This window comes from Stegostoma tigrinum, chromosome 18 (assembly GCF_030684315.1).
Source record: "Stegostoma tigrinum isolate sSteTig4 chromosome 18, sSteTig4.hap1, whole genome shotgun sequence".
NCBI lineage: Eukaryota > Metazoa > Chordata > Chondrichthyes > Orectolobiformes > Stegostomatidae > Stegostoma > Stegostoma tigrinum.
This window is the reverse complement of record NC_081371.1, coordinates 943,981-969,082: the sequence shown is the minus strand read 5'-3', so window position 1 is coordinate 969,082 and position 25,102 is coordinate 943,981. Positions and strand designations below refer to the sequence as shown.

Genomic DNA, 25,102 nt, shown 5'->3' with positions numbered 1-25,102 from the left:
ATGGCAAATGCAAAACGATGCTTTAGTGCAGATCTTACCTGTTGTTGTTCAGGAAAATAAAAATGACAGTTCAGTTTTAACACAGGGTTCAGTGGGTCAGCTTTCTTTGTCTAAGCATGTTGTTTAAGAGTAAACCGTCCTTGAATTTACTGTGCATCGTTGTGTGGTGCCATTCTATATTCCCATTCTTACTTGTCAATACACTTTTGTGATAATAAGGCAAACATTTTTCAGTTGTGCACAGAAATTTATTTATCCATTCTACGTGGACATTGAACATTTTTGGTTTATTTTCAGATGGTCCAGGCATCTGACTCAGTATCATTGCTTCACTTTGTAGTTTATGCTGTCACTCTGCCACTGGTCACGTGCAGGTCTGCTTCCGGATCTGTGCCTCTGGAACATCCAGAACGTTACTGGCTGCTTTGAAGATCTGAAACACGGCAAGTCGATTCCGGGGCTCCTGGTTGGCTTCTGTTGCTCGGATATTGGAGGTGGGGTCAGCAGTGATCCTGTAATTTTTCTTAGTCCCATATGGACCTAATGGACAAACAGCTGAAGGAAAAACACCGGACAGAGGAGTAGTACTAGCTAAACTACTCTCACAGAGAGTCTACATAGACATGACAGCCTGAATAGCCTCCTATATTTTTGGTACATATCATACTGCTTCATGCCAGTTCCTAATACATTTCTAAATCATTTGTTTGCAATGCCATCATAAAGCTGACTTTACCCTGCAATAACTGTCCATCTGGACCAAATCTGAAACATGATACAATAAACTGGAAAAGCTTAAGAGACCATTCAGCCTAGTGTGCCTATACTGGCCTCTTTGAAAGATGGATCCCTTGAGACCCATTCCTATCCCACAGTCCTGCGATCTTTCTTCCTTTTTAAGTTAATATTCATTTATAGAATGGCTCCACCTCCACTTCTTTAACTTGTCTGTCTCCTCTCCACCTATCTTCTCCTCTATCCATCTTCGATCCACCTCCCCCTCTCTCCCTATTCATTTCAGAACCGTCTTCCCCTCCCCCATTTCTGATGAAGGGTCTAGGCCTGAAACGTCAGCTTTCCTGCTCCTAAGATGCTGCTTGGCCTGCTGTGTTCATTCAGCTCCACACTTTGTTATCTCGGATTCTCCAGCATCTGCAGTTCCTATTATCTCTGAATCAAAGCTTTAGCAGTTTCCATAGAAGAGATCTGACATTTCTTTAAACAGGTATGATATTCCTGAGAAACTTGTGGAATTGATAACACAGCTTTCTGGAGCAGGAATATTGTAGTAACATGATCATCAAGTTGTGTGTAGGGTGAGGGAATGTGGCTGGGCATCAAAATCAACTGCCAGTGACTCTGCGATTGCTGTTAATTGTGATTTACACCATGAACTCTTGCGTTGTGTGATAACCTTTGATCTGGCACCTTATCAAATGTTTTGTTTCAGATATCCATGTACATCACATTTACGGGCTCCTCTTTATCCACTTTGCTTGTTACTTCCTCAAATAACTTGAACAAATTATTGTCAGTGTTCCTTTGTCTCAAACACCAGCTCTAAGATCTGGGTTGATCAAGGTTAATTCAGATTAAGGTCATTATTGTTTTATAAACTCTGATTTTGTTTAAAACAATATCTACTTAGCATTCCATGTCTTGTTTAATTTTCCAAAAGTAACAGAAATAACTCTGACACACACTCATTAAACTTTTTCACCCATTCAACTTCATCCCTTCCAATTATAACATGCACAATCTCCTGATGCATTACAAAGGATATGACCTTTGCCTTATTTGTGCTAATCCACAAATCTAATTTTTAAACTGCACATACACTTTATCAGATAATCTCTTCAAATTTGTTCTTGATGTTGCTTTAAGGTCTATGTTATCAACAAACTGCAATTGTTTGTTTCAAATCCTGTTGTATGAGAAGACTCCTTCAAAATCATAAGATAGATACAGCAGGATTCATTATTTGTTCCATTGCTAGGGTGAATTAATCAGACAATAGTTACACCCTTCATTCACCCAAAATCAGCCCTTTAGAACTGCTCTAACACTGCAGGGGTTTGCTACCGGTTTCTGTCAGTTTCACAAGTTTCTTGGGACTGTTGTACTGTTTAAGAAATGTCAGATGTCTTCTCCATGCAGACTCTCAACAGCTTTGATTACATTCAATAATGAATATTAAGAAGGAATCTTAAGCAGGAAGAAACATTGCAGGACTATGGGATACGAGTGAATCTCAAAGGACATCTCTTTCATAGAGGCTTGCACAGACGTTGCGCTGAATGGTCTCTTTCAGCAATACGTCATTTCATAAAGTTGTTGCAACAAAAAAAGGAAAGTATCACATTTTCTAAATTTCTCCGAAACTTGTCTTATCACAAACAGTTGATGTATTGAACCATTGTGTTCTCCATATCTCAACATTCCCTTCTCTGTTGTCTCAGTACATACTTTTCTACGTAAATGCAGAGGGCCGTTTTTTTCTGTAATTGCTGCTTGTGCTTTTCTCTTATTTATGACAGTTGATTTTATTGTATTTTCCCAGTCTTCAGGTATTTGCTCTTCTTTGGTTATGTTGTTAAACAGGCTTTCCATCACTTTCACAAGATGTTCCTCACTAGCCCCTGTAATGTTCTACAAAGATATTTGCAAAACCCTGGGAGCCTGTTTCACCTCAAACCATCTTCAGTTTTCTTCCAGGAAATCTAGTACTGATTCTGCTCCAGGTGGACAAAGAGTAATTTCCCTTGAACAGATTCATCTGGATCCTCAAAACAGTCTCTGCGCTGCTTTCTCTTAACTTACTGATCTTTAATTACTGACCATTTGACCCTTTCAACTGCTGTTGTTCTACATCTGCAAGATCTACTTAGATCTCTTACCATCTGAGAGTCTGTGCCTTGTTTCTGTCATTCAAATGGGTGTTTTACACTGGTTCGTTTTCCAAAGTATTTAGCTTTGTTTACATGGTTAATTTTTTTTGTACTCGATCTACTTTTTTTTGCATTAAGCCTTTCTTTTGGATTTTCATCAATTCCAAGACTACCTTTGATGCACATTTCTGTTTCCTCATGTAGTTTCTGACACATAGTTCTTTTTCTGTTATGCTTGATACTTCACATCAGATATGTCTTCAGCTATAGTGTTATTGAGTCATATAGCACAGAAACAAACCCTTCAATCCAACTAGTCCATGCCGAACACAATTCCAAACTAAACTAGTCCCACCTGCCTGCTCCTGGCCTATATCCCTCCAGATCTTTCCAATTCATATGCTTATCCAAATGTCTTTTAAATGTTGTAATTATACCCACATCCACCACTTCCTCAGGAAGTTCACTCCACACGCAAACCACCCTCTGTGTAAAAAAATTTGCCCCTCACCTTTTTTAAAATCTCTGTCCTCTCATCTTAAAATTATGTCCCCTAGTCTTGAACTCACCCATTCCAGGAAAAGACAATTACCATTACCTCTATCCGTACCCTTCATTATTTTATAAACTTCTATAAGGTTGCCTCACAATCTCTGATGCTCCAGCGACAAAAGTCCGAGCTTATCCAGATTTTCTTTATAACTCAAACATCCATTCAACCCCATCAACCTCTGGATCTAACTTATCATCCTCTGACACTTCCGCCATCTGCAATCAACCCCACCACCAAAGACATTTTTCCCTCCCCACCCTTATCTGCCTTCTGGAGGGAACACAGTCTCCGTGACTCCCTTGTCCACTCCATACTCCCCTCCAGTCCCAACACACACGGCACTTTTCCTTGCAATCGCAGGAAGTGCTACACCTGCCCCTACACCTCCCTCCTCACCCCCATCCCAGCCCCAAGGAGACTTTCCACATCAAGCAGATGTTCACCTGCACATCTGCTAATGTGATATACTGCATCCACTGTTCCCATTGTGGCCTCCAATACATCAGGGAAACCAAGCGGAGGCTTGGGGACCGTTTTGCAGAACACCTACGCTTGTTTGCACTAAACAACTGTACCTCCCAGTCACAAACCATTTCAACTCCCCCTCCCATTCCACAGACAACATGTTCTCCTGGGCCTCCCGCAGTGTCACAACGATGCTACCTGAAGGTTGCAGGAACAGCAACTCATATTCGGCTTGGGAACCCAGCAGCCCAATGGTATCAATGTGGATTTCAGAAGCTTCAAAATCTTCCCTCCACTGACCTCATCCCAAAACCAGCCCAGCTCATCCCCACCTCCCTAACCTGTCCTTCCTCCCACCTACCCCCTCCTCCCACCTACCCCCTCCTCCCACCTCAAGCCTCACCGCCATCTCTAAACCTACTAGCCTCATCCCGCCCCTACACTCAGCTTTACTGGCTCCATCTCCACCTCTTTGACCTGTCTGTCTCCTCTCTACCTATCTTCTCCTCTATCCATCTTCTATCCGCCTCCCCCCCCTCCCTATTTATTTCAGAACCCCCTTACCCTCCCCCATTTCTGAAGAAGGGTCTATGTTCCGAAATGTCAGCTCTCCTGCTCCTGTGACGCTGCTTGGCCTGCTGTGTTCTTCCAGCTCTACACCTTGTTATCTCAGATTTTCCTGCATCTGCAGTTCCTACTATCTCAGACCCAGAAACATCCTGGTAAACTTCTCCTGAACCCTCTCTAGCTTAATAGTATCCTTCCCATAACTGGGCGACCAGACTGTACACAGTATTCCACAAGACGCTTCACCAACATCCTGTACAACCTCCAGATGACTTCATGCTCCTCATCTCCAAAAATGTTTAACTTGTTTTGGATATCAGATTTTCTCAGATTGTCCAAAGCCCAGACTTCTGTCTGAAAGTCCTTTCCAGCAATTTTCATTCTCAATATCCTTATGGTCAAAATCAAAGTTCTGGTCAGACCTGTCATCAGCCCTAAAGTATTGGCTTTATAGAATCTTGATAGTGACTTTATCCTCTGTCCATCAGGTAAAATTAATTCCACTTTGTGGTTTTCGTTGATATAAAACTATTTGCTGTCATTGGATTGAATGTTAACTGATGTCCTCACCAAATGACAACTTCTTTAAAGCTCCAACCAAGACATCCTGCTTTCTCAATGAAATGTAACATTAGCAGCTAGGAGTTTTTTAGCTGCTTCAGTTCCAGTTTTATGGCAAGTAGTTGTCTATCATATGCTGCTGGTGTAAATTCCTGGACAATTTAGACTTTACTACAGAATTGAGCTTTTAGCAAATGAGAGATATAGGGTTGAAAGACACAAGTGATTGACTTGCTGTTGGTTTCATCATGAGTGTAACTCTTGCCTGATGCAAACCACCCCTGATATTAAAAACACGCTCACGTCACAGGGAAACTCACCTTTACCATTATTTTCCCCATGGTCATGCCAGAACATCTGATAAAAGACGCAATTGGGAAAATAGGATATTTGCATGTTGGGAACTTGTAACTACAGCAGTAGAATGCCACAGGGGACATAATGATTTACGTTGGATTGTCATGACTCGGATGAGGAAAGTTAATCCGCTATCACCGTTTGGACTGCAGTAGTTTAAGGAGGCAGCTCACCTACCGTCTTCATAAGGGCAACTAAGGATAGCCCAGCCAGCAAGGCCCACGTCCAATGAGTGAATATAAAAAAAAGTTGTGAATGACTTAAAAATAGGTGGGAAGCCAAGAAGTGAGGATGACACAGAGTTTGCACAGGGATATAGACAGTAGACATAAACTTAGCAAATCAAATATAATGCAAGAAAATGTGAGATTTTGCTTTGGGCAGGAAGAATAGGGGAATTGAACACTACTTAATTGGAAAGAAACTACAGAAAGCTTTAGAGCGAGGGATTTGGGGTGCTTTCCAATGAATCACAAAAAGCTAGCATCCAAGTTCAGTGAATAATAGGGAAGGCAAATGGAATGGAGTATAAAAGTAGGGTGACTTTTGCTAAAACTACATGAGGCACTATTCAGATCACAGCTGGAATAGTATGGACAGTTTTTGGCCCATTATCTAAAGAAAAGTGTGATGTCATTGGATAGATAGAATCATACAGTACAGAAGAGACCCTTCAGCCAATTGAGTCTGTACTGCCAAAAATACCCTGTTAGCCAAACCAGTCCTATTTTCCCATACTAGGCCCAAAGCGTAGAATGTTATGACACTTCAAGTGCTCAACCAAGTAGTTTTTAAAGGTTGTGAAGTTTCCTGCCTCAACCACCCTCCCACACAGTGTATTCCAGATTCCTGCCCCTAGATTAAAAATATACGTTCCAAAATCCCCTTAAACCTCTTGACTTCCACTTCAAAATTATGCCCCCTTATTATTCACTCCTTTCACTAAGGGAATTTTATTCTGTTTATACCCCTCATAATCTTAGACACCTCTATCAGTTCCCTCCTCAACCTTCTCTGCCCAAAATAAACATCCAAACATATCCAGCCTCTCTTCAAAGCTCAACTGCTCCATCCCAGGCAACATCCTGGTGAATCTCCTCTGCAACTCCTCCTGTGTAATCACATCCTTCCTACCGTGTATGATCAGAACTGCACACAGTACTCCAGGTGTGGCCTAACACAAGGCCTGCATGGTTCCAACACAATCTCCCTGCTCCTACAATCTTTACCTAATAAAGGCAAGTATCCTTAAGCCTCATTAGCTACCTGATAAACCTTTCCTGCCACCTCAGAACAAACACCCCAAGATTCCCCTGATCCTCTGACCTTCCTAGTGTCTTCCATTCACTGGGTACACCTTTGTCTTGTTAAATCTTCCAAAGCTCAAAGGAGAGTCCAGAGCATGTTCACGGGCATGTTATCAATATAGAGGGGCTCTCTTTTGAGAAGAGGTTGAGTACATTGGGCCTGTACTCATTGAAATTCAGAAGGATGAGAGGAGACCTTTTTTTGTAAACATGCAAAATCCTTAGAAACTTGACACGGCAGATGCAGAGAAGATGTTTCCCCTTGTGAGAAAGTCTGGGACCATAGGGCGTAATCTCAGAATAAGGACTTGCACATTGAAGCCATGGATGAGGAGGAGTTGTTTTTCTCAGAAGACAGTGAATCTGAGAAATTCTTTATCACAAAGGACAATCAAGGCTGGGTCATTAAGTACATTCAAGTCTGATGTTGACAGATTTTGAATCAATAAGGGAATCACAGGTCGTGGGGGGGAAGCAGGAAGGTGGAGTTAAGGATTATCAGGTTAGTCATAATCTCCTTGAATGACAGAGCAGACTCAAAAGGGCTGAATGGCCTATTACTTCTCCTATGTCTTATTGGTCTTTTGGTCTTAAAATCGGAGGACAACTGTCTTTGACTAGAGACCATTTCCATTATGCATTTGTTTATGATAGTTCATAAGATCAAGCATCCTTTTCTCTCTGCTGTCTGTTTCTGATAGTCATTGATTTATAAGGAAGCCTGTAACCTGATCTCAAATCTCTGGCTTCTTCCCCATGGCATCACAAAAAAATTAACCTTTTATTTAGGTAGAAATGCAATTTGCTGTCCTTGATCCCAACTCACTTTCATCTTCAAAGTAAATGGGCAGTATTCCGATACCAATAACACCTTTCTGGGATTTTGGGAGACTCAGACTTTACTCGTGAAAAACCCAATGATGGCTGCTATTATCTCCAAACATTAATACCCCTGCACCTTCTTCTCAGTAAAACCAATCTAAGTCTTTCTTTGACTTCTAACAAACGAATTACTCAGACTTACTATCAGGACAGAACAAGTCACATGACTACCTCATTAACTCTAAATTTAAAGCTACAGCCCAAAGAATTCATACAAGTCCCACAAATCATTGCTATTGGATACAACAATAATATGTTTTTAAACAGGGCTTATAATGTAATAGCTCACCTCAAGGTGCCGCAGAACAACATTTTAAATAAAATTTGATACCAGGCTCTACAGGAGATTTTAGGGATGATGGCCAAACACTTGGTCAGAGAAGGGCGTTTCAGGAGAAATGATAGAGAGGAGGCTGACTGTTATAGGGAGGGTTTTCTCGATTTTAAGGGTTTGGCAGCACAGGACCACTAACAATAGTTAAAATCAGTGCTGTAGAAAATGCCAGAATTAGAGGGGCATGAATTTCTCACAGGGATGTGGGACTAGAGGAGATAAATGAGCCAGGCAGTGAGGAAGACATGCAAGGATTTGAAAACGAGGATGAGAATTTCAAAATTAAAATGTTACTCAACCAGCAGCCACTGTCAGTCAGTGAGGAGGTAATGAAAGGAGAATGGGACTTGGTGTGTGTTAAAACATGGCCAGCAATTTTGGATGACCTGAAGGTGATGGAGGGCACAATGTGTGGAAATAGTTAGGTTTTGAGGTAATGAAGCTATGAGTGAGGATTTCAGCATTAATGCTATGAGAAGGGTCAAGTTGAATGGCTTTAAAAAATGCTTCCAATGATGGTACAGACAATGCTAAAGGTAAGGCTGAAGCTTTTCCAAGAATCTTCAGCCAAATTTCAGCTCCCTCCAGAGGCCCTCAGTATTACTGATACCAGTCTTCAGCCATCATGATATCAAGAAAAGGTTAGAGTGCTGAATACTGCAAGAGATGAGACCTGACAACATTCCAGCAACAGTAATGAAGACTTGTGCTCCAGAACCTGCCACTCCCCTAGCTAAGCTGTTTCAGTACAGCTAAAATATTGGCATTGATCCAACAGTTTGTAAATTGTCCAGCTATGTCTGCTCCAAAAATCCAACTTCACCAAATATACTTCCCAACAATCTACTGTCTATAGATTAAAGTCAAGAGTGTATTCGAACGCTCTTCACTTCCTAGGCAGCTGCAATAATTCTTAAAAAGCTCAACATCAACCAGGACAAAGCAGCTTGCTTAATTGGCTGCCAGCATCTTTAACATTCATTCCTTCAACCAATAGTAACAGTATACACTATCTACAAGAAGCATTGTAGAAATTCACTAAGGCTCCTTTGATAATATCTTGCAAACCTGTGACCACCGCCATCTATAAGGACAAGGACAGCAGATACATGAGAATGCCACCAACTCCAAGTTTCCCTCCAAGCCACTCACTATCCTGACTTCAAAATATATCACCATTCATCATTGTTACTAGATCAAAACGCTGTAATTTCTTCCCTAATTGCATTGTGGATCTACCTAGAGTAAGGCTCTACAAAGTTCAAGAAGGCAGTTCACAACCACCTTTTGATGGCTATTAAGGATAGCTATTAAATGCTATATGTTCTTGCCTGCAACACTCACATTCTATGAATGAATTAAACCAAAAATTTAAAAAAAATGCCAGAGCTCATTCTATTATGAAGGACAGCGAGATTGTGATCAGACCAATTAAATGTCAGATTGTTGCCAGAAAGAGGATGGAGGTGGCAGTTAAGGAACAGAGTGTGAAGTCTCCCAGCGGAGGCTTGGGGACCGCTTTGCAGAACACCTCCGTTCAGTTCGCAACAAACAACTGCATCTCCCAGTCGCAAACCATTTCCACTCCCCCTCCCATTCTCTTGATGACATGTCCATCATGGGCCTCCTGCACTGCCACAATGATGCCACCCGAAGGTTGCAGGAACAGCAACTCATATTCCGCCTGGGAACCCTGCAGCCATATGGTATCAATGTGGACTTCACCAGTTTCAAAATCTCCCCTTCCCCTACTGCATCCCTAAACCAGCCCAGTTCGTCCCCTCCCCCCACTGCACCACACAACCAGCCCAGCTCTTCCCCCCCACCCACTGCATCCCAAAACCAGTCCAACCTGTCTCTGCCTCCCTAACCGGTTCTTCCTCTCACCCATCCCTTCCTCCCACCCCAAGCCGCACCCCCAGCTACCTACTAACCTCATCCCACCTCCTTGACCTGTCCGTCTTCCCTGGACTGACCTATCCCCTCCCTACCTCCCCACCTACACTCTCTCCACCTATCTTCTTTACTCTCCATCTTCGGTCCGCCTCCCCCTCTCTCCCTATTTATTCCAGTTTCCTCTCCCCATCCCCCTCTCTGATGAAGGGTCTAGGCCCGAAACGTCAGCTTTTGTGCTCCTGAGATGCTGCTTGGCCTGCTGTGTTCATCCAGCCTCACATTTTATTCCCTTTGTTCCTCAGTACACTTCAGGGGCCTACCACTGAATGGTGTACATCCTTTCCTCATTAGGCCTCCCAAACTGCATCACCTCACACTCATGATTAAATTTGCCACTGCCCTGCCCAATTTACCAGCTGATCAATATCACTCTGTAGTCTGAGACCACCCCCTTCACTGAGACCCCCTATCAATATCATCACCAATTTATGTGCCACTTGCAAACTTTGTGATTATACAAATTATACAGATTGTAAATGTACATGATAAATAACAAGTGTCCCAGCACTGATCCCAGCGGTGCAGTGCTGGTAATAGAATTCCAATCACAAAAACAAGCCTCCACCCTCACTCTTTGCCTCCTATTTGCAATCCAAATTTGGATCCAGTTTGCCATCTTGCCTTGGATCCCATGGGCTTTTACTTTTTGGTTCAGCCATCCATGTGGCACCTTGTTAAAGGTCTTACTGAAGTCCATGTAAATCACATCAACTGCACTATCCTTATCAATATATTTTGTCACCTTTTCAAAAAATTCAATTAATTTTTCACAGTTCTTCCTTTAACAAATCTGTGCTGTCCATCCCTGATCAATCCCTGTCTTTTCTAGTAAAGAGTAATCATGCCTCTCAGAACTTTTTTTCCAATAATTTTCCTACCACTGACATTAGACTAACTGATCTGTAATTACTTGGCCTGTCCCTGCTGCCCTTCTTCAACCACATTAGCTATCCTCCAATCATCTGCATTTCACCTGTGGCCTGTGAAGTATTTAATATCTCCACCAGGGCCCCAGTAAATCTCCTCGCTTATCTTCCATAGCAGCCTGGGCTCAGGTCCTGGGGATTTATGCACCTGGCCTTTCCCCAGTTTAGACATTTAATGTCTGCACTAGGCTTACCCCTCTCCATAATGACTTTGAAAATTACAGAATTATGGCCACTCTCCCAAAATGCTCACCAACTGAAACTTTAACCTCTTGAATGGCATCATTCCCTCAGATTAGGTCTAGCACTGCCCCATCTCTGGAAGGACTAACTGTGGATCCTCCCATCATGCCTGAAACTTCTATACTGTGGAGTATTGAGCTGCTAGTCCTGTCCTTCCTTCAACCATCTCTCAGTAATTGCAACAATAGCATATGCCCATGTGCTGATCAGTTGATACAATTTAGCTATTCTGTCCTGCTGTGTGCCTATCCCTGCCTTCCCCATACACTGGACTATCTTAGTACTTCTAATCTGAATGGACGTTGCTCCTGACTTTACATCTACTCTGTGCTCCATCCCCCTGCCAGATCAGTTTAAAATCTCCTCAGCAAGGATATTGGGCACATTCCAGTTCAGATGCAACCCATGAAGCTTATGCAGATCCCTACCCCAGAAACTGACCCAATGATTTAAAGCCCTTCCCCCTACACCATCTCTTTGGTCACTTTGTTCTTGTGACCTATCTTCTGATTCTTGTACCCAGCAACATGCGATACTGGAAGTAATCCAGAGTCTACACCCTTAGTAGTCCTCCTCTTTAATTTACTGCCTGTCTATTATTTCCTGTTGCAGAACTGTAAGTAGCTGAGACCTCAGCAGTGCTCCTTGTCACACTCCACTATTCACTGCATGCTGACTTGGAAATCTCTGCTTCTGGTCCGTCAAATAATCATTTATCTAAGCAAATATGTTACCCCCAACTCCCCGAACACTTATATTGCAATTAACTGATTGTAGGTAACCTTATCAAATGACTTGTGAAAATCCAGGTAAACTGCATGTACAAGTTCTCTTTTACCTACCATATTTGGTAAATACTCAGAAAGCTCTCATCTATTTGTGAATCAGGACCCCCCCTTCATAAAACAATGTTCACTTTGTTTGATTGTACAACGCTTTTGTCAATGTATTGTTAAGATCTCCTCAGTAATAAATTCCGGATTGTGGAGCAACATCTCATCTTCAAATCATGCACTTTACAACCTTCGGAGGAAGTTAAATCTGAAACATTAACTCTGATTTCTCTTCACAAATGCTGTCAGACCTTCTAAGCTTTTCCAGCAACTTCTGTTTCTGTTTCTGATTTACAGCATCTGCAGTTCTTCCGTTATTTTTTTTTAGTAGGCCATCAATCTCAGGGATTTTAGTCCTGAGTTTCTCCATTATATTTGCGCTGTTGATATTAATAACCTAAATTTCCTCATAATTTTTTGCCGTAAGTTTGCCCTCTATTTCTGGTTACGTAACTTGTGTCTGTTATTGTGAAGACAGACAGAAAATATTTATTGTATCAGTGATAATGGGAACTTTTGTGCTCCTGAGATGCTGCTTGGCGGCCTGCTGTGTTCATCCAGCTCCACACTTTTGTTATCACAAAATATTTGTTCAATGTTTCTGCCATTTCCTCATTCCCCTCAATAAATTCTCCTGTTTCTGCTTCTAAGTGACCAATGTTTACGTTGGTTACTCTCTTCCTTGTTAGATATTTGTAAAAAATGCATACAGTTTATTTAATACTGTTGATGAGTTTACGTATTTTTCTTTTCTAAAATCAATTTTGGTACCCCTTTGTTTTCTAAAACACTTCCAATCCTCAGACTTGTACTCTTTGCAACATTATAAACCTATTATTTTTGCCCAATACTATCTTTAACTTCCGAAGAAGCCTCACATGGATCTTTCTTATGAGTCTTTGTTTTAAAATGGAATGTATTTTTATTGAATACTCTGGATTATTTATTTAAATGGTTTCCATTACATAACACCCTACACTGTAGTCTATTCCCAAGAAAATTGAACCAGTTGCTATGCAATTGTCTTTGTTTAAATTTAGGTTTTTTTGTTTGATTGTGATTGCAGGACGTCACTTTAAACTTAACAATGAATTCAATGATCATTATTTCCTAAAGGATCTTTTACTCTGACTCTGAAAACTAGCCCTGCCTCATAAAGCAATATTGGCTTGAAAATATTTGTATCCTATTGGTTTTACACCATATTACTCCAAGATACTGTAACAAAAACATTTATAATAGGTTTATATACCATACTTGCCAAGTCTACATGGAGTAAAACTTTTTTGACATTATCTTAATTTTTTACAAACTGTAATAGTTTTTTTCTTTAAAGTTCTATCCAATAGTATATCTGTTGTTGGGGGCTTACAAAATACCCTCCCTCTTGTTTTTTGACTCTTGCTATTCCTAATTTCTACCCAGACTGATTCCGTCTCACGATCTTGATAGCCAAGAACTTTTGTCACTAATGTCATAGATTCATAGGGTTGAAGAGTGATATAGCACAGAAACAGACCCTTTGGTCCAACTCGCCCATGCCAACCAAGATTCCCAAACTAAATTAGTCCCACTTGCCTGTGTTTAGCCCATATCCCTCTAATGCTTTCCTATTCTATTCCTATTTGGGGCAGCATGGTGGCTCAGTGGTTAGCAGTGCCAGGCGACTATCTGTGTGGAGTTTGCACATTCTCCCCATGTCTGCATGGGTTTCCTCTGGGTGCTCTGGTTTCCTCCCACAGTCCAAAGATGTGCAGGCTAGGTGGACTGGCCATGCTAAATTGCCCAGGGGTGTATGGGTCATGGGGGGTTGGGAAGCTCCAAGGGTCAGTGTGGACTTGTTGGGCCAAAGGGCCTGTTCCCACACTGTAGGGATTTTAAGATTCATGTGCCTAGCCAAATTGCTTTAAAAAAGCCACAGTCTATCCAGCAGCTCCTAGGTGTTGGACAGTATGAAACTTGGAGATGATGGCTTTCACATGCAGCTGCTTCTTTGGTCCTTCTAGATGATTGAAGTTTTGGGTTTGGCAAGTTCTGCCAAATGTCTGTTTGTGTTAAAGATACATGAAATGTTGTGATGTCATCCTTTACACTAAAGGCTACCCCTTGTCATTTGCCATTCCTGTCTGTCTTTATAGAATACTGTGTAGCTTGGAATATTTCCTTTCCAACCTTAGTCATTGTGTAAGCATGGGAAAAATAAAGATGGTAGACACTCAACTGGAGAGCCCCACATTCTCTGTTTTCTGTATAGTTCACCTTACCGTAAACAAATCAAGCAGCTGACAAGCCAACTGGGGGCCTTTCCATGGGATCAAGATCCTGGGGAGAAGATCAAACCAGAGGCAGGCATTCGATGCTGTCATCTGCTGGAATAACAGACAGCAGAGGCCCAGGATTGAAGAGTAACCCCGGTGGGGTATAAATTCCAGAATGACGAACCACTGTCAAAGGGTAATGGGAAATACTATTTAGGAATGAGACGAGGAGAAATTTCTTCACCAAAGCAGGGTGAGCCTGTGCAATTCTCTGACATAGAAGCCGGTTGAAGACAAAATATTATAGATATTAAAGGAACTGCAGATGCTGGAGAATCCGAGATAAGAAGGTGTAGAGCTGGATGAACACAGCAGGCCAAGCAGCATCATAGGAGAAGGAAGGCCGATGTACTACCGGTGTACCTTTCTGCTCCTCTGATGCTGCTTGGCCTGCTGTGTTCATCCAGCTCTACACCTCGTTATCTCTGAAGACAAAATTTTGAATGTTTTCAAGAAGGAGTTAGACATAGTTCTAGGAGCTAATGCATCAAAGGGTATGGGGAGAAAGCAGGAACAGTGTATGGAGTTGGAAGATCAACCCTGATCATGTTGACTGATGGAGCAAGCTCAAATAGCTAAATGACCTACCTGCCAAGTACAGCATTAGCCTCTAGTCATTCATTTTCCATTCAATTGGCAGCACAGTGGGAAGGTCAACAAAAGGGCAGTTCAGTGCTGGACTGGACTGAGGTGATGAAGGACAGGGGAGGGTGTTTCCCCTCCCGTTGAATGAAATGTCCTTCCCACCATAAATCTCTATTTCATGTCACTATTTTGATATATTTTTGCAAATGCTTTGTGCATTCAGATAAAGAGTTATTAATTACATTTTAAAACTGCTATTCCCTCCAGTGCCATGACTGGCTGATGCACAATTGTTAAACTGTGTTGGTTTTATCTTCATCGTTGCTTTCTTGACTTTTCTCTTTGGATTCCTATATTCTTACATCACCTAAACAATATCCTCCTCCATCTACTCCAATTAGTTTAAAGTACTGTCCTCAGCTTAATTATACAGTTGGCCAGGACACTGGTCTGAGCATAGTTGATGTGGAGCCCATTCCAGTGGAACGTTTCTTCTCTCATCAGCCCTATTGAATTGAAACCCCTTCATCCCACACAATTCTTTAAACCATACATTTAATTCTATATTCTACAGACTCTGACAGTTGGTACGTGGCTCAGGTAACATTTCAGACAGGGTTACCCTTGACGTTTTGCTTTTCTTTCTAATTTGGACTCTCATTCCTCAAACACTCAATAGAATATCGTTTCCAATTCCCCTATACTGTTGGTTCCTATTTGGATCCTGATAATGGCATCCTTCTCCTCCGACTCCATGTCTGTCTCCAGCTTATCCCTGGCTCTGGACTGACAACACAATCTTTGGAGCTCTTGGTGGATGGTGGCTGTAGGGAATGGTAACTACCCATCTTTAGAGAATAATGGGGTTATAACATCAGAGGGATACATGACACTGTGGCAATTATGCCAATCACATGGTGAGGTAGAGAATTTTGGAAGGAGTAAGTAGTTCTAAATGTGTGTGCTGGTTCTGCACATCTACGTAAATGTAAATAAAGTTATGTTGTAATGCAACCAGGGACTCAGGCAGAAGACTTTGAGGAGACGTAACACAAATAACCCTTTATAACAGACCATACCCAAAACACCTTTCTGATTGTAAAGCCCCAATCAATGTGCTGGGTTTGCTTTAATTTCTTTTATTTCATGTTGAACATTTGCCTCATAGTCCACGGGACACTCACACCCCTCCCCCCACCCCTGTTAAAGAGATTTTGACGACAAACCTCCACAACAGTCTCATTTTAGTGCAATTGATCTGGACAGTTTGAACCGTCAATTTACTTTGAGTAGGTTTCTGGAGTTGCTGTGATCAGAGAAACCATGCTGTGGCTCTTTTGAGGAGTGAACTTCAGCTGGTGGGGACAGTAAAAGAGGCTTGTCTGTAGAGTAATTTTTTAAACTAGTTCTCATTTTAATTCTCCATTTTATACAAAATGTCTCAAATAGATATGAAATACAGATTAAAGTTCAGTTTTTAGCAAGCATTTTCTTGCAGATTCACAGGTTATGGTTGAAATGCTAAGATAATAAAATGTGAGGTTGGATGAACACAGCAGGCCAAGCAGCATCTCAGGAGCACAAAAGCTGACGTTTCGGGCCTAGACCCCATCTGATGAAGGGTCTAGGCCCGAAACGTCAGCTTTTGTGCTCCTGAGATGCTGCTTGGCCTGCTGTGTTCATCCAGCCTCACATTTTATTATCTTGGAATTCTCCAGCATCTGCAGTTCCCATTATCTCTGATGGTTGAAATGCTTGCTGTTTAGTTTTCCAATTGTCTTGATTTGTAATTGGCTGTACAACTTGACATTGTTCTGTCTCAGTCCATCAGAGGGGTCTTTGTTGGTGATTATTTTTCATTCTGAGCTGGACAAGGAGGGAGAGAGAGAGAGAGAGAGAAAGAAAGAGAGAGACGGTTTTGATGTGGGGAAGATGTGTAGTGGTAGTGTAGATTTTGGGAATTTGTCAGCTGCGCCTGCCTGCTCTGAGTTCTGAGAGAATACTCATTTGATCTGTGCTTGCTCTACTTTTACTGAACGTCTAAATATGGTGATAACAACTTGTTGGCAGCACAGGGCACAGTCTACTGGTCAATGGAATTGACTATTCTGATGACAGTACCAATTTAAAACTTGAAGTTGAGCTTGGTAGCGCAGGGTTTGTGCTTTATGTTACAGAATTGTCTCAATAAAACACTGGCTGCCAACTCCAAATCATGTTGGTTTTGGAACAGTGCATCTGTTTATGGATTAGCTTTGTTTTTGATTGTGAGAGTCTGAAGGAATGAGATTGAGTTAGGTGAAGTGATGCTATTGTGCTCTGTGCATATGGTTCCGCCATACTTGGTGTGAACATTAAGACTGGGGTTAGTTCAACATTGCGGAGGAGCAATTTAAACCAATCGAATATGACTCTAAAGGTCAACAGCCAATTTCCCTTATTGTGCGATCTCTGCTCCAATTAGTAAACACATTCTGGAGTTTGAGACAACAAGGTGTAGAGCTGGATGAACACAGCAGGCCAAGCAGCAACTTAGGAGCAGGAAAACTGATGTTTCGGGCCTAGAAGGGTCTAGGCCCAAACGTCAGCTTTCCTGCTCCGAAGATGCTGCTTGGCCTGCTGTGTTCATCCAGCTCTACACCTTGTTGTCTCGAATTCTCCAGTATCTGCAGTTCCTATTATCTCTGGAGTCTAAGAGCCCAGAGTGTGAAGCTGTAAGGGAAGTGAATTGTGGAGTAAAGGAGGGAAGACAGGACAGATAAGATGAATGGGCAAGGGAGAGTTGGGAGGTGAGAATAGAAAATGGAGGTGGAGTGGATGGGGGAGTGAGAGGCATAGGCTAAGGAACAGAAGGGTAGGTTGAAGAATGGAGGGAGCGGGAGAAGGTATGGGAGTGGGAATGAACATGAGCAGGAAGACAAGTACAGAGGGTGAGAGAGAGAGTGAAGGTGGGAATAAGAGTGAGTGGGTGCATGGGAAAGGGGGAGAGGGGAGGGAGGGGAGAGGGGAGGGAGGGGAGAGGGGAGGGAGGGGAGAGGGGAGGGAGGGGAGAGGGGAGGGAGGGGAGAGGAGAGGAAAGGGGGGAGGGAGGGGAGAGGAGAGGAAAGGGGGGAGGGAGGGGAGAGGAGAGGAAAGGGGGGAGGGAGGGGAGAGGGGAGAGGGGAGGAGAGGAGAGGAGAGGAAAGGGGGGAGGGAGGAAGATCGGGGGGGCAGAGAGCGATCGGGGTGGGGGGGGAGGGCATGGGGTGGGGGGGGCAAGATAGATCGTGGGGGGGAGGGCATGGGGTGGGGGGGGCAAGAGAGATCGTGGGGGGGAGAGCGCGTGGGGTTGGGGGGGAGAGCGCGTGGGGTGGGGGGGGAGAGCGCGTGGGGTGGGGGGGGAGAGCGCGTGGGGTGGGGGGGGAGAGCGCGTGGGGGGCAAGAGAGATCGTGGGGGGGAGAGCGCGTGGGGTGGGGGTGGGGGTGGGGGGGAGAGCGCGTGGGGTGGGGGTGGGGGTGGGGGGGAGAGCGCGTGGGGTGGGGGGGAGAGAGCGCGTGGGGTGGGGGGGGAGAGCGCGTGGGGTGGGGGGGGGAGAGCGCGTGGGGTGGGGTGGGGGGAGAGCGCGTGGGGTGGGGTGGGGTGGGGGGAGAGCGCGTGGGGTGGGGTGGGGTGGGGGGAGAGCGCGTGGGGTGGGGTGGGGTGGGGGGAGAGCGCGTGGGGTGGGGTGGGGTGGGGGGAGAGCGCGTGGGGTGGGTGGGAGAGCGCGTGGGGTGGGGTGGGGGGAGAGCGCGTGGGATGGGGGGGGAGAGCGCGTGGGGTGGGGTGGGGTGGGGTGGGGGGAGAGCGCGTGGGGTGGGGTGGGGGGAGAGCGCGTGGGGTGGGTGGGAGAGCGCGTGGGGTGGGTGGGAGAGCGCGTGGGGTGGGGTGGGGGGAGAGCGCGTGGGATGGGGGTGGGAGAGCGCGTGGGATGGGGGTGGGAGAGCGCGTGGGGTGGGGGTGGGGGTGGGAGAGCGCGTGGGGTGGGGGTGGTGGGGGGAGAGCGCGTGGGGTGGGGGGGGAGAGCGCGTGGGGTGGGGGTGGGAGAGCGCGTGGGGTGGGGTGGGAGAGCGCGTGGGGTGGGGGTGGGGGTGGGAGAGCACATGGGGTGGGGGTGGGAGAGCGTGTGGGGTGGGAGAGCGCGTGGGGTGGGATGGGGGTGGTGGGGGGAGAGCGCGTGGGGTGGGGGTGGTGGGGGGAGAGCGGGTGGGGGTGGTGGGGGGAGAGCGCGTGGGGTGGGGGGGGAGAGCGCGTGGGGTGGGGGGGGAGAGCGCGTGGGGTGGGGTGGGAGAGCACGTGGGGTGGGGTGGAGGGGGAGAGCGCGTGGGGTGAGGGGGAGAGCGCGTGGGGTGAGGGGGAGAGCGCGTGGGGTGGGGGGGAGAGCGCGTGGGGTGGGGTGGGGGGGAGAGCGCGTGGGGTGGGGTGGGGGGGGAGAGCGCGTGGGGTGGGGTGGGGGGGGAGAGCGCGTGGGGTGGGGGGGAGAGCGCGTGGGGTGGGGGGGGAGAGCGCGTGGGGTGGGGGGGGGAGAGCGCGTGGGGTGGGGTGGGGGGGGAGAGCGCGTGGGGTGGGGTGGGGGGGGAGAGCGCGTGGGGTGGGGGGGAGAGCGCGTGGGGTGGGGGGGGAGAGCGCGTGGGGTGGGGGGTGAGAGCGCGTGGGGTGGGGGGTGAGAGCGCATGGGGTGGGGGGGAGAAGTGGAGGGAATGTGTGGGAAGGGGAAGAGTGGGAGGGGAAGGGAAGAGTGGGGAGGGGAAGAGGGGAGAGGAGGGGGGAGGAGAGGGGGAAGAGAGGGGAGAGGAGAGGGGGAAGCGAGGGGAGAGGAGAGGGGGAAGCGAGGGGAGAGGAGAGGGGAAGAGGAGCGGGTGGGGGGGGGGAGAGGAGCGGGGGGAGAGGAGCGGGGGGGGAGGAGAGGAGCGGGGGGGGGAGAGGAGCGGGTGGGGGGGGGAGAGGAGCGGGGGGAGAGGAGCGGGGGGGGAGGAGAGGAGCGGGGGGGGGAGAGGAGCGGGGGGGGGAGAGGAGCGGGTGGGGGGGGGAGGAGAGGAGCGGGTGGGGGGGGGGGAGGAGAGGAGCGGGGGGGGAGGAGAGGAGCGGGGGGAGGAGAGGAGCGGGGGGAGGAGAGGAGCGGGGGGGGGAGGAGAGGAGCGGGGGGAGGAGAGGAGCGGGGGGAGGAGAGGAGCGGGGGGAGGAGAGGAGCGGGGGGGGAGAGGAGCGGGGGGGGAGAGGAGCGGGGGGGGAGAGGAGCGGGGGAGGAGAGGAGCGGGGGGGGAGAGGAGCGGGGGGGGAGAGGAGCGGGGGGGGCGGGGAGAGGGGAGAGGAGCGGGGGGGGGAGAGGAGCGGGGGGGGGGGAGAGGAGCGGGGGGGGGGGAGAGGAGCGGGGGGGGAGAGGGAGAGGAGCGGGGGGGGGAGAGGAGCGGGGGGGGGGAGAGGAGCGGGGGGGGGAGAGGAGCGGGGGGGGGAGAGGAGCGGGTGGAGGGGGGAGAGGAGCGGGGGGGAGAGGAGCGGGTGGAGGGGGGAGAGGAGCGGGTGGAGGGGGGAGAGGAGCGGAGGGGGGAGAGGAGCGGGGGGGGAGAGGAGCGGGTGGGGGAGAGGAGGGGGGAGAGAGGAGCGGGGGGGAGGAGAGAGGAGCGGGGGGGGGGAGAGGAGCGGGTGGAGGGGGGGGAGAGGAGCGGGGGGGGAGAGGAGCGGGTGGAGGGGGGAGAGGAGCGGGGGGGAGAGGAGCGGGTGGAGGGGGGAGAGGAGTGGAGGGGGGAGAGGAGCGGGGGGGAGAGGAGCGGGGGGGGAGAGGAGCGGGGGGGAGAGGAGGGGGGGAGAGGAGGGGGGGAGAGAGGAGCGGGGGGGAGGAGAGAGGAGCGGGGGGGGAGAGAGGAGCGGGGGGGGAGGGGAGGAGCGGGGGGGGGAGGGGAGGAGCGGGGGGGAGGGAGGAGCGGGGGGGAGGAGCGCGGGGGGGGTAGAGGAGCGGGGGGAGAGGAGCGGGTGGAGGGGGGAGCGGGTGGAGGGGGGAGAGGAGCCGGGGGGAGAGGAGCGGGTGGAGGGGGGAGCGGGTGGAGTGGGGAGAGGAGCGGGGGGGAGAGGAGCGGGTGGAGGGGGGAGAGGAGCGGGGGGGGGAGCGGAGGGGGGAGAGGAGCGGGGGGGGGAGAGGAGCGGGGGGGGGGAGAGGAGCGGGGGGGGAGAGGAGCGGGTGGGAGAGAGGAGCGGGTGGGAGAGAGGAGCGGGTGGGAGAGAGGAGAGGAGGGGGGGGGAGAGGAGCGGGTGGGAGAGAGGAGCGGGTGGAGGGGGGAGAGGAGGGGGGGAGAGGAGCGGGGGGGGAGAGGAGCGGGTGGGGGGGGGAGAGGAGCGGGTGGAGGGGGGAGAGGAGCGGAGGGGGGAGAGGAGCGGGGGGGAGAGGAGCGGGGGGGGAGAGGAGCGGGGGGGGTGGAGAGGAGCGGGGGGGGGAGAGGAGCGGGTCGAGGGGAGAGGAGCGGGTCGGGGGGGGAGAGGAGCGGGTGGAGGGGGGGAGAGGAGCGGGTGGAGGGGGGGAGAGGAGGGGGGGAGAGGAGCGGGGGGGGAGAGGAGCGGGTGGAGGGGGGAGAGGAGTGGAGGGGGGAGAGGAGCGGGGGGGGGAGAGGAGCGGGTCGAGGGGAGAGGAGCGGGGGGGGGAGAGGAGCGGGGGGGGGAGAGGAGCGGGTCGGGGGGGGAGAGGAGCGGGTGGAGAGGAGCGGGTGGAGGGGGGGAGAGGAGCGGGTGGAGGGGGGGGAGAGGAGCGGGGGGGATTGAGAGGAGCGGGTGGAGGGGGGGTAGAGGAGCGGGTGGAGGGGGGGTAGAGGAGCGGGTGGAGGGGGGGGGGGAGAGGAGCCGGGGGGGAGAGGAGCGGGGGGGGGGGTTGAGAGGAGCGGGTGGAGGGGGCGGTAGAGGAGCGGGTGGGGGGGGGGGGAGAGGAGCCGGGGGGGGGGGGGGTTGAGAGGAGCGGGTGGAGGGGGGGAGAGGAGCGGGTGGAGGGGGGGGAAGAGGAGCGGGTGGGGGTGGGGAGAGGAGCGGGTGGAGGGGGGAGAGGAGCGGGTGGAGGGGGGAGAGGAGCGGGTGGAGGGGGGAGAGGAGAGGAGCGGGGAGAGGAGAGGAGCGGGGAGAGGAGAGGAGCGGGGCGGGGGAGAGGAGAGGAGCGGGGCGGGGGAGAGGAGCGGGTGGAGGGGGGCGGAGAGGAGCGGGTGGACTGGGGGGAAGAGGAGCGGGTGGAGGGGGGAGAGGAGCGGGTGGAGGGGGGAGAGGAGCGGGTGGAGGGGGGAGAGGAGCGGGGAGGGGGGAGAGGAGCGGGTGGAGGGGGGAGAGGAGCGGAGGGGAGAGAGGAGAGGAGCGGGGGGGGGGGAGAGGAGCGGGGGGGGGGGGGAGAGGAGCGGGGGGGGGGGGAGAGGAGCGGGGGGGGGGGAGAGGAGCGGGGGGGGGGGAGAGGAGCGGGGCGGGGGAGAGGAGCGGGTGGAGGGGGGGGGAGAGGAGCGGGTGGACTTGGGGGGAGAGGAGCGGGTGGACTGGGGGGAAGAGGAGCGGGTGGAGGGGGGGGGGGAAGAGGAGCGGGTGGAGGGGGGGGGGAAGAGGAGCGGGTGGAGGGGGGGGGAAAGAGGAGCGTGTGGGGGGGGGGCAAGAGGAGCGGGTGGAGGGGGGGGGAAAGAGGAGCGTGTGGGGGGGGGCAAGAGGAGCGGGTGGAGGGGGGGGGCAAGAGGAGCGGGTGGAGGGGGGGGCAAGAGGAGCGGGTGGAGGGGGGGGCAAGAGGAGCGGGTGGAGGGGGGGGAAAGAGGAGCGGGTGGAGGGGGGGGGAAAGAGGAGCGGGTGGAGGGGGGGGGAAGAGGAGCGGGTGGGGGGGGAAGAGGAGGGGGGGGGAAGAGGAGCGGGTGGAGGGGGGGCGAAGAAGAGCGGGTGGAGGGGGGGCGAAGAAGAGTATGTGGAGGGGTGAAACGAGTTGAAGACGAGAGCTGCTACTACTGTGACTGCGGTACAGCTCCTAACTGCTAAACCGAGCCAGGGCCCAAGTTTGCATGTGTGGCCGAAAACAGACCCTGCTCTCAGGTGAACAGGGATGTCGTCGAGGGGGTCAGGGCTTCAATTGGAGTGGGTTTCCTTTGGCGGTGAGGTTAGGAGTAACTCTGATGGGGGAGGGGGTGAGTTTCTGAGGGTGGCGTTATTCACCCCTCCCCCGGGGAGTCTGAGGTGGGGAGGGGGAGCTGTTTGATCTCAGTCTGCCTCCAGTGTAAATAGCACTCCGGGCATAAATACCCCTCCCCGAGGAGAAGTACGTACCGTAACTCCTGTAGCTGACCGAGTAAACTCTCACAGCGCGCGCTCCGGGCAGTGATTTATGGGAATCCTTTATTTAAAAACCAACCGTCATCCTTAGGCCCTTGTCTTGTGTCCCGCGCTCAGGGTACTCACCCTCCCTCTCTCCCCCTTCTTCGCACATCCACTCTCCTTTCCCCTCACACCGTTACCCCAAGCCAATCTCCGCACTAGACCCCTCCTCCGTACACTTCCCTTTACAGACTCCCCCAGACTACTCCCGCTCACTCACCACTCTGCGCCACAGTCCCTTTTCCCTGAACCCTTCCTGTTCCTCACCCTCCACCTAATGTGAAAATAAAGCTACGTTAACACTGTCTCCATCAAGCACTTCCCAAGACAGGGACAACATGGTTAGATACAGAATAAAGCCCCCTCAACTCTGTGTCCATCAAACACTCCACTCCCACAATAGGTAAGTAACAGTTAATCATCTTCTCTCCATCAACTGCTACCAAGGCAAAAACAGCACAGGGTACGTTAGAGAGTAAATCTTCTACTCTTTTTGACCTGATAGGCATGCTTCCACTACTCTTTAAACTGCAAGTAAAGCTCCCCATGATACTACCCTCATCAAACACTCTCAGAACAGGTACAGTATGGGGTGAGATACAGAGTAAAGCTTCTTCTCTTCTGTCCCCATCAGACAGTCCCAGGACAACTACAGCACAAGGTGAGATGAGGAATAAAGCACCCTCGACACTTTTAAACTGAAAGCAAAGTACCCTCTAATCTTTTAAATCTCCCTCTATGTTGCGGCATCAACAACCAGGGCAGGGACAGCATGTGGTTAGATACAGAGCAAATCTTTCTCTACACTTATGAGAATGATCCAAGATTTGTTGCTGGGCTCTTTACTCCTGCTGGAAATGCATTCCAGTAATTGACGGAAGTCTAGTGAGTGACTGTCTTTACCTTTGCCATGTCCCAACATCATGTGAAAGATGTGATGAGAGATAATGAGAACTGCAGATGCTGGAGAATCCTTCATGAAGGGTCTAGGCCCAAAACGTTAGCCTTTGTGCTCCTGAGATGCTGCTTGGCCTGCTGTGTTCATCCAGCTTCACACTTTGTTATCATGTGAAAGATGCCTGGTCTGTGTTTCAGGATGCTTTACCTGTACTCACAAGGTGAATTTTACAGAATCCCAGCATTTGTATTTAAAAGCAGGTGAGGAGGTGTAAAATAAAGTGGGTGACCAACCCTCCTGTGCCCTGGCTGTGCTCTGTTTGTCATGGGGTTGGATATGGTCTGGCCACATTCCCTCCTTCCGCTATTCTTTAGTGAACTGTTAACTGCTTTTAAAGTCAGTTTACCAACTTTTAACTTGGTCAGCGAGTGTGTGGACAAAGTGATATAATCTGGTCCTTGTAAAATGCTGTTAATTGTTCCCTTGGGTGAGTTCTTGCTCTCAAAGTACTGATCATGTTTGATCATGTTTCAATTCTTGTAATTTCCTGACAGCGAGGTAAGCTGGAACTGAGATGGAACCCATCTTTCCTTAGTCTTACACTTATATACAATGTGAAATATTCCAAGCCTATCTCAGCTACACAGATTCGGTAAGTGTCTCTTTAAATGGATTCAAGTAAAACTCCAGTTCATGCCCATCATTTCTATGCAATGAACGACAAATTTATGGATAGTTTGATGACATCCAATTCACCATCACCTCTCTTGATTCTCCAATGTTATGAAAGTTATCAGGTTGCTGATCTGACATCCTGTATGGATGAGCAGACAGATCTTTCATTAAATGTTAGGGAAGACCAAAGCAATCATTTGTAGTCACCACTTTAAACTCCATACACCAGTGACCTGCTGAGCTTATATTCATGCAATCACAGATGCCACCTATTTCTGGTTCCATAATACTGCCCTATTTCATTGCTGTCTTGGTTCATCTGATGTTGAGACTCCTTCACTGTCTGTGTCACCTTTAGCTCTGATCATTTTATTGTATTTCTGGTCAGTGTCCCAAATTTCTCCCCTCCATGACCTGAGATTTTCCAA

The 25,102-nt window shown here is 49.3% G+C and overlaps 1 protein-coding gene and 1 long non-coding RNA gene across 3 annotated transcripts in view; one reads left to right on the top strand and one right to left on the bottom strand.

The window, feature by feature from the left end:
* LOC125460785 (protein-methionine sulfoxide oxidase mical3a-like) overlaps positions 1 to 25,102 on the top strand; it is a 374,391-nt gene that overhangs the window by 45,991 nt on the left and 303,298 nt on the right. The window contains exon 2 of one of the 2 annotated variants that reach the window (XM_059652260.1): positions 298 to 494. The exons of the other annotated variant lie outside the window; for it this stretch is intronic. The gene's annotated coding sequence lies outside the window, so the exon portion shown is untranslated. The remainder of the gene's footprint in view (positions 1 to 297; positions 495 to 25,102) is intronic. 2 annotated transcript variants of the gene reach the window in all.
* Positions 311 to 23,113, bottom strand: LOC132210703 (uncharacterized). Its single transcript, XR_009446867.1, has 3 exons — positions 23,054 to 23,113; positions 14,137 to 14,316; positions 311 to 555 (listed from the first exon to the last, which is right to left on the bottom strand). It is a non-coding gene; the product is annotated as an uncharacterized LOC132210703 (long non-coding RNA).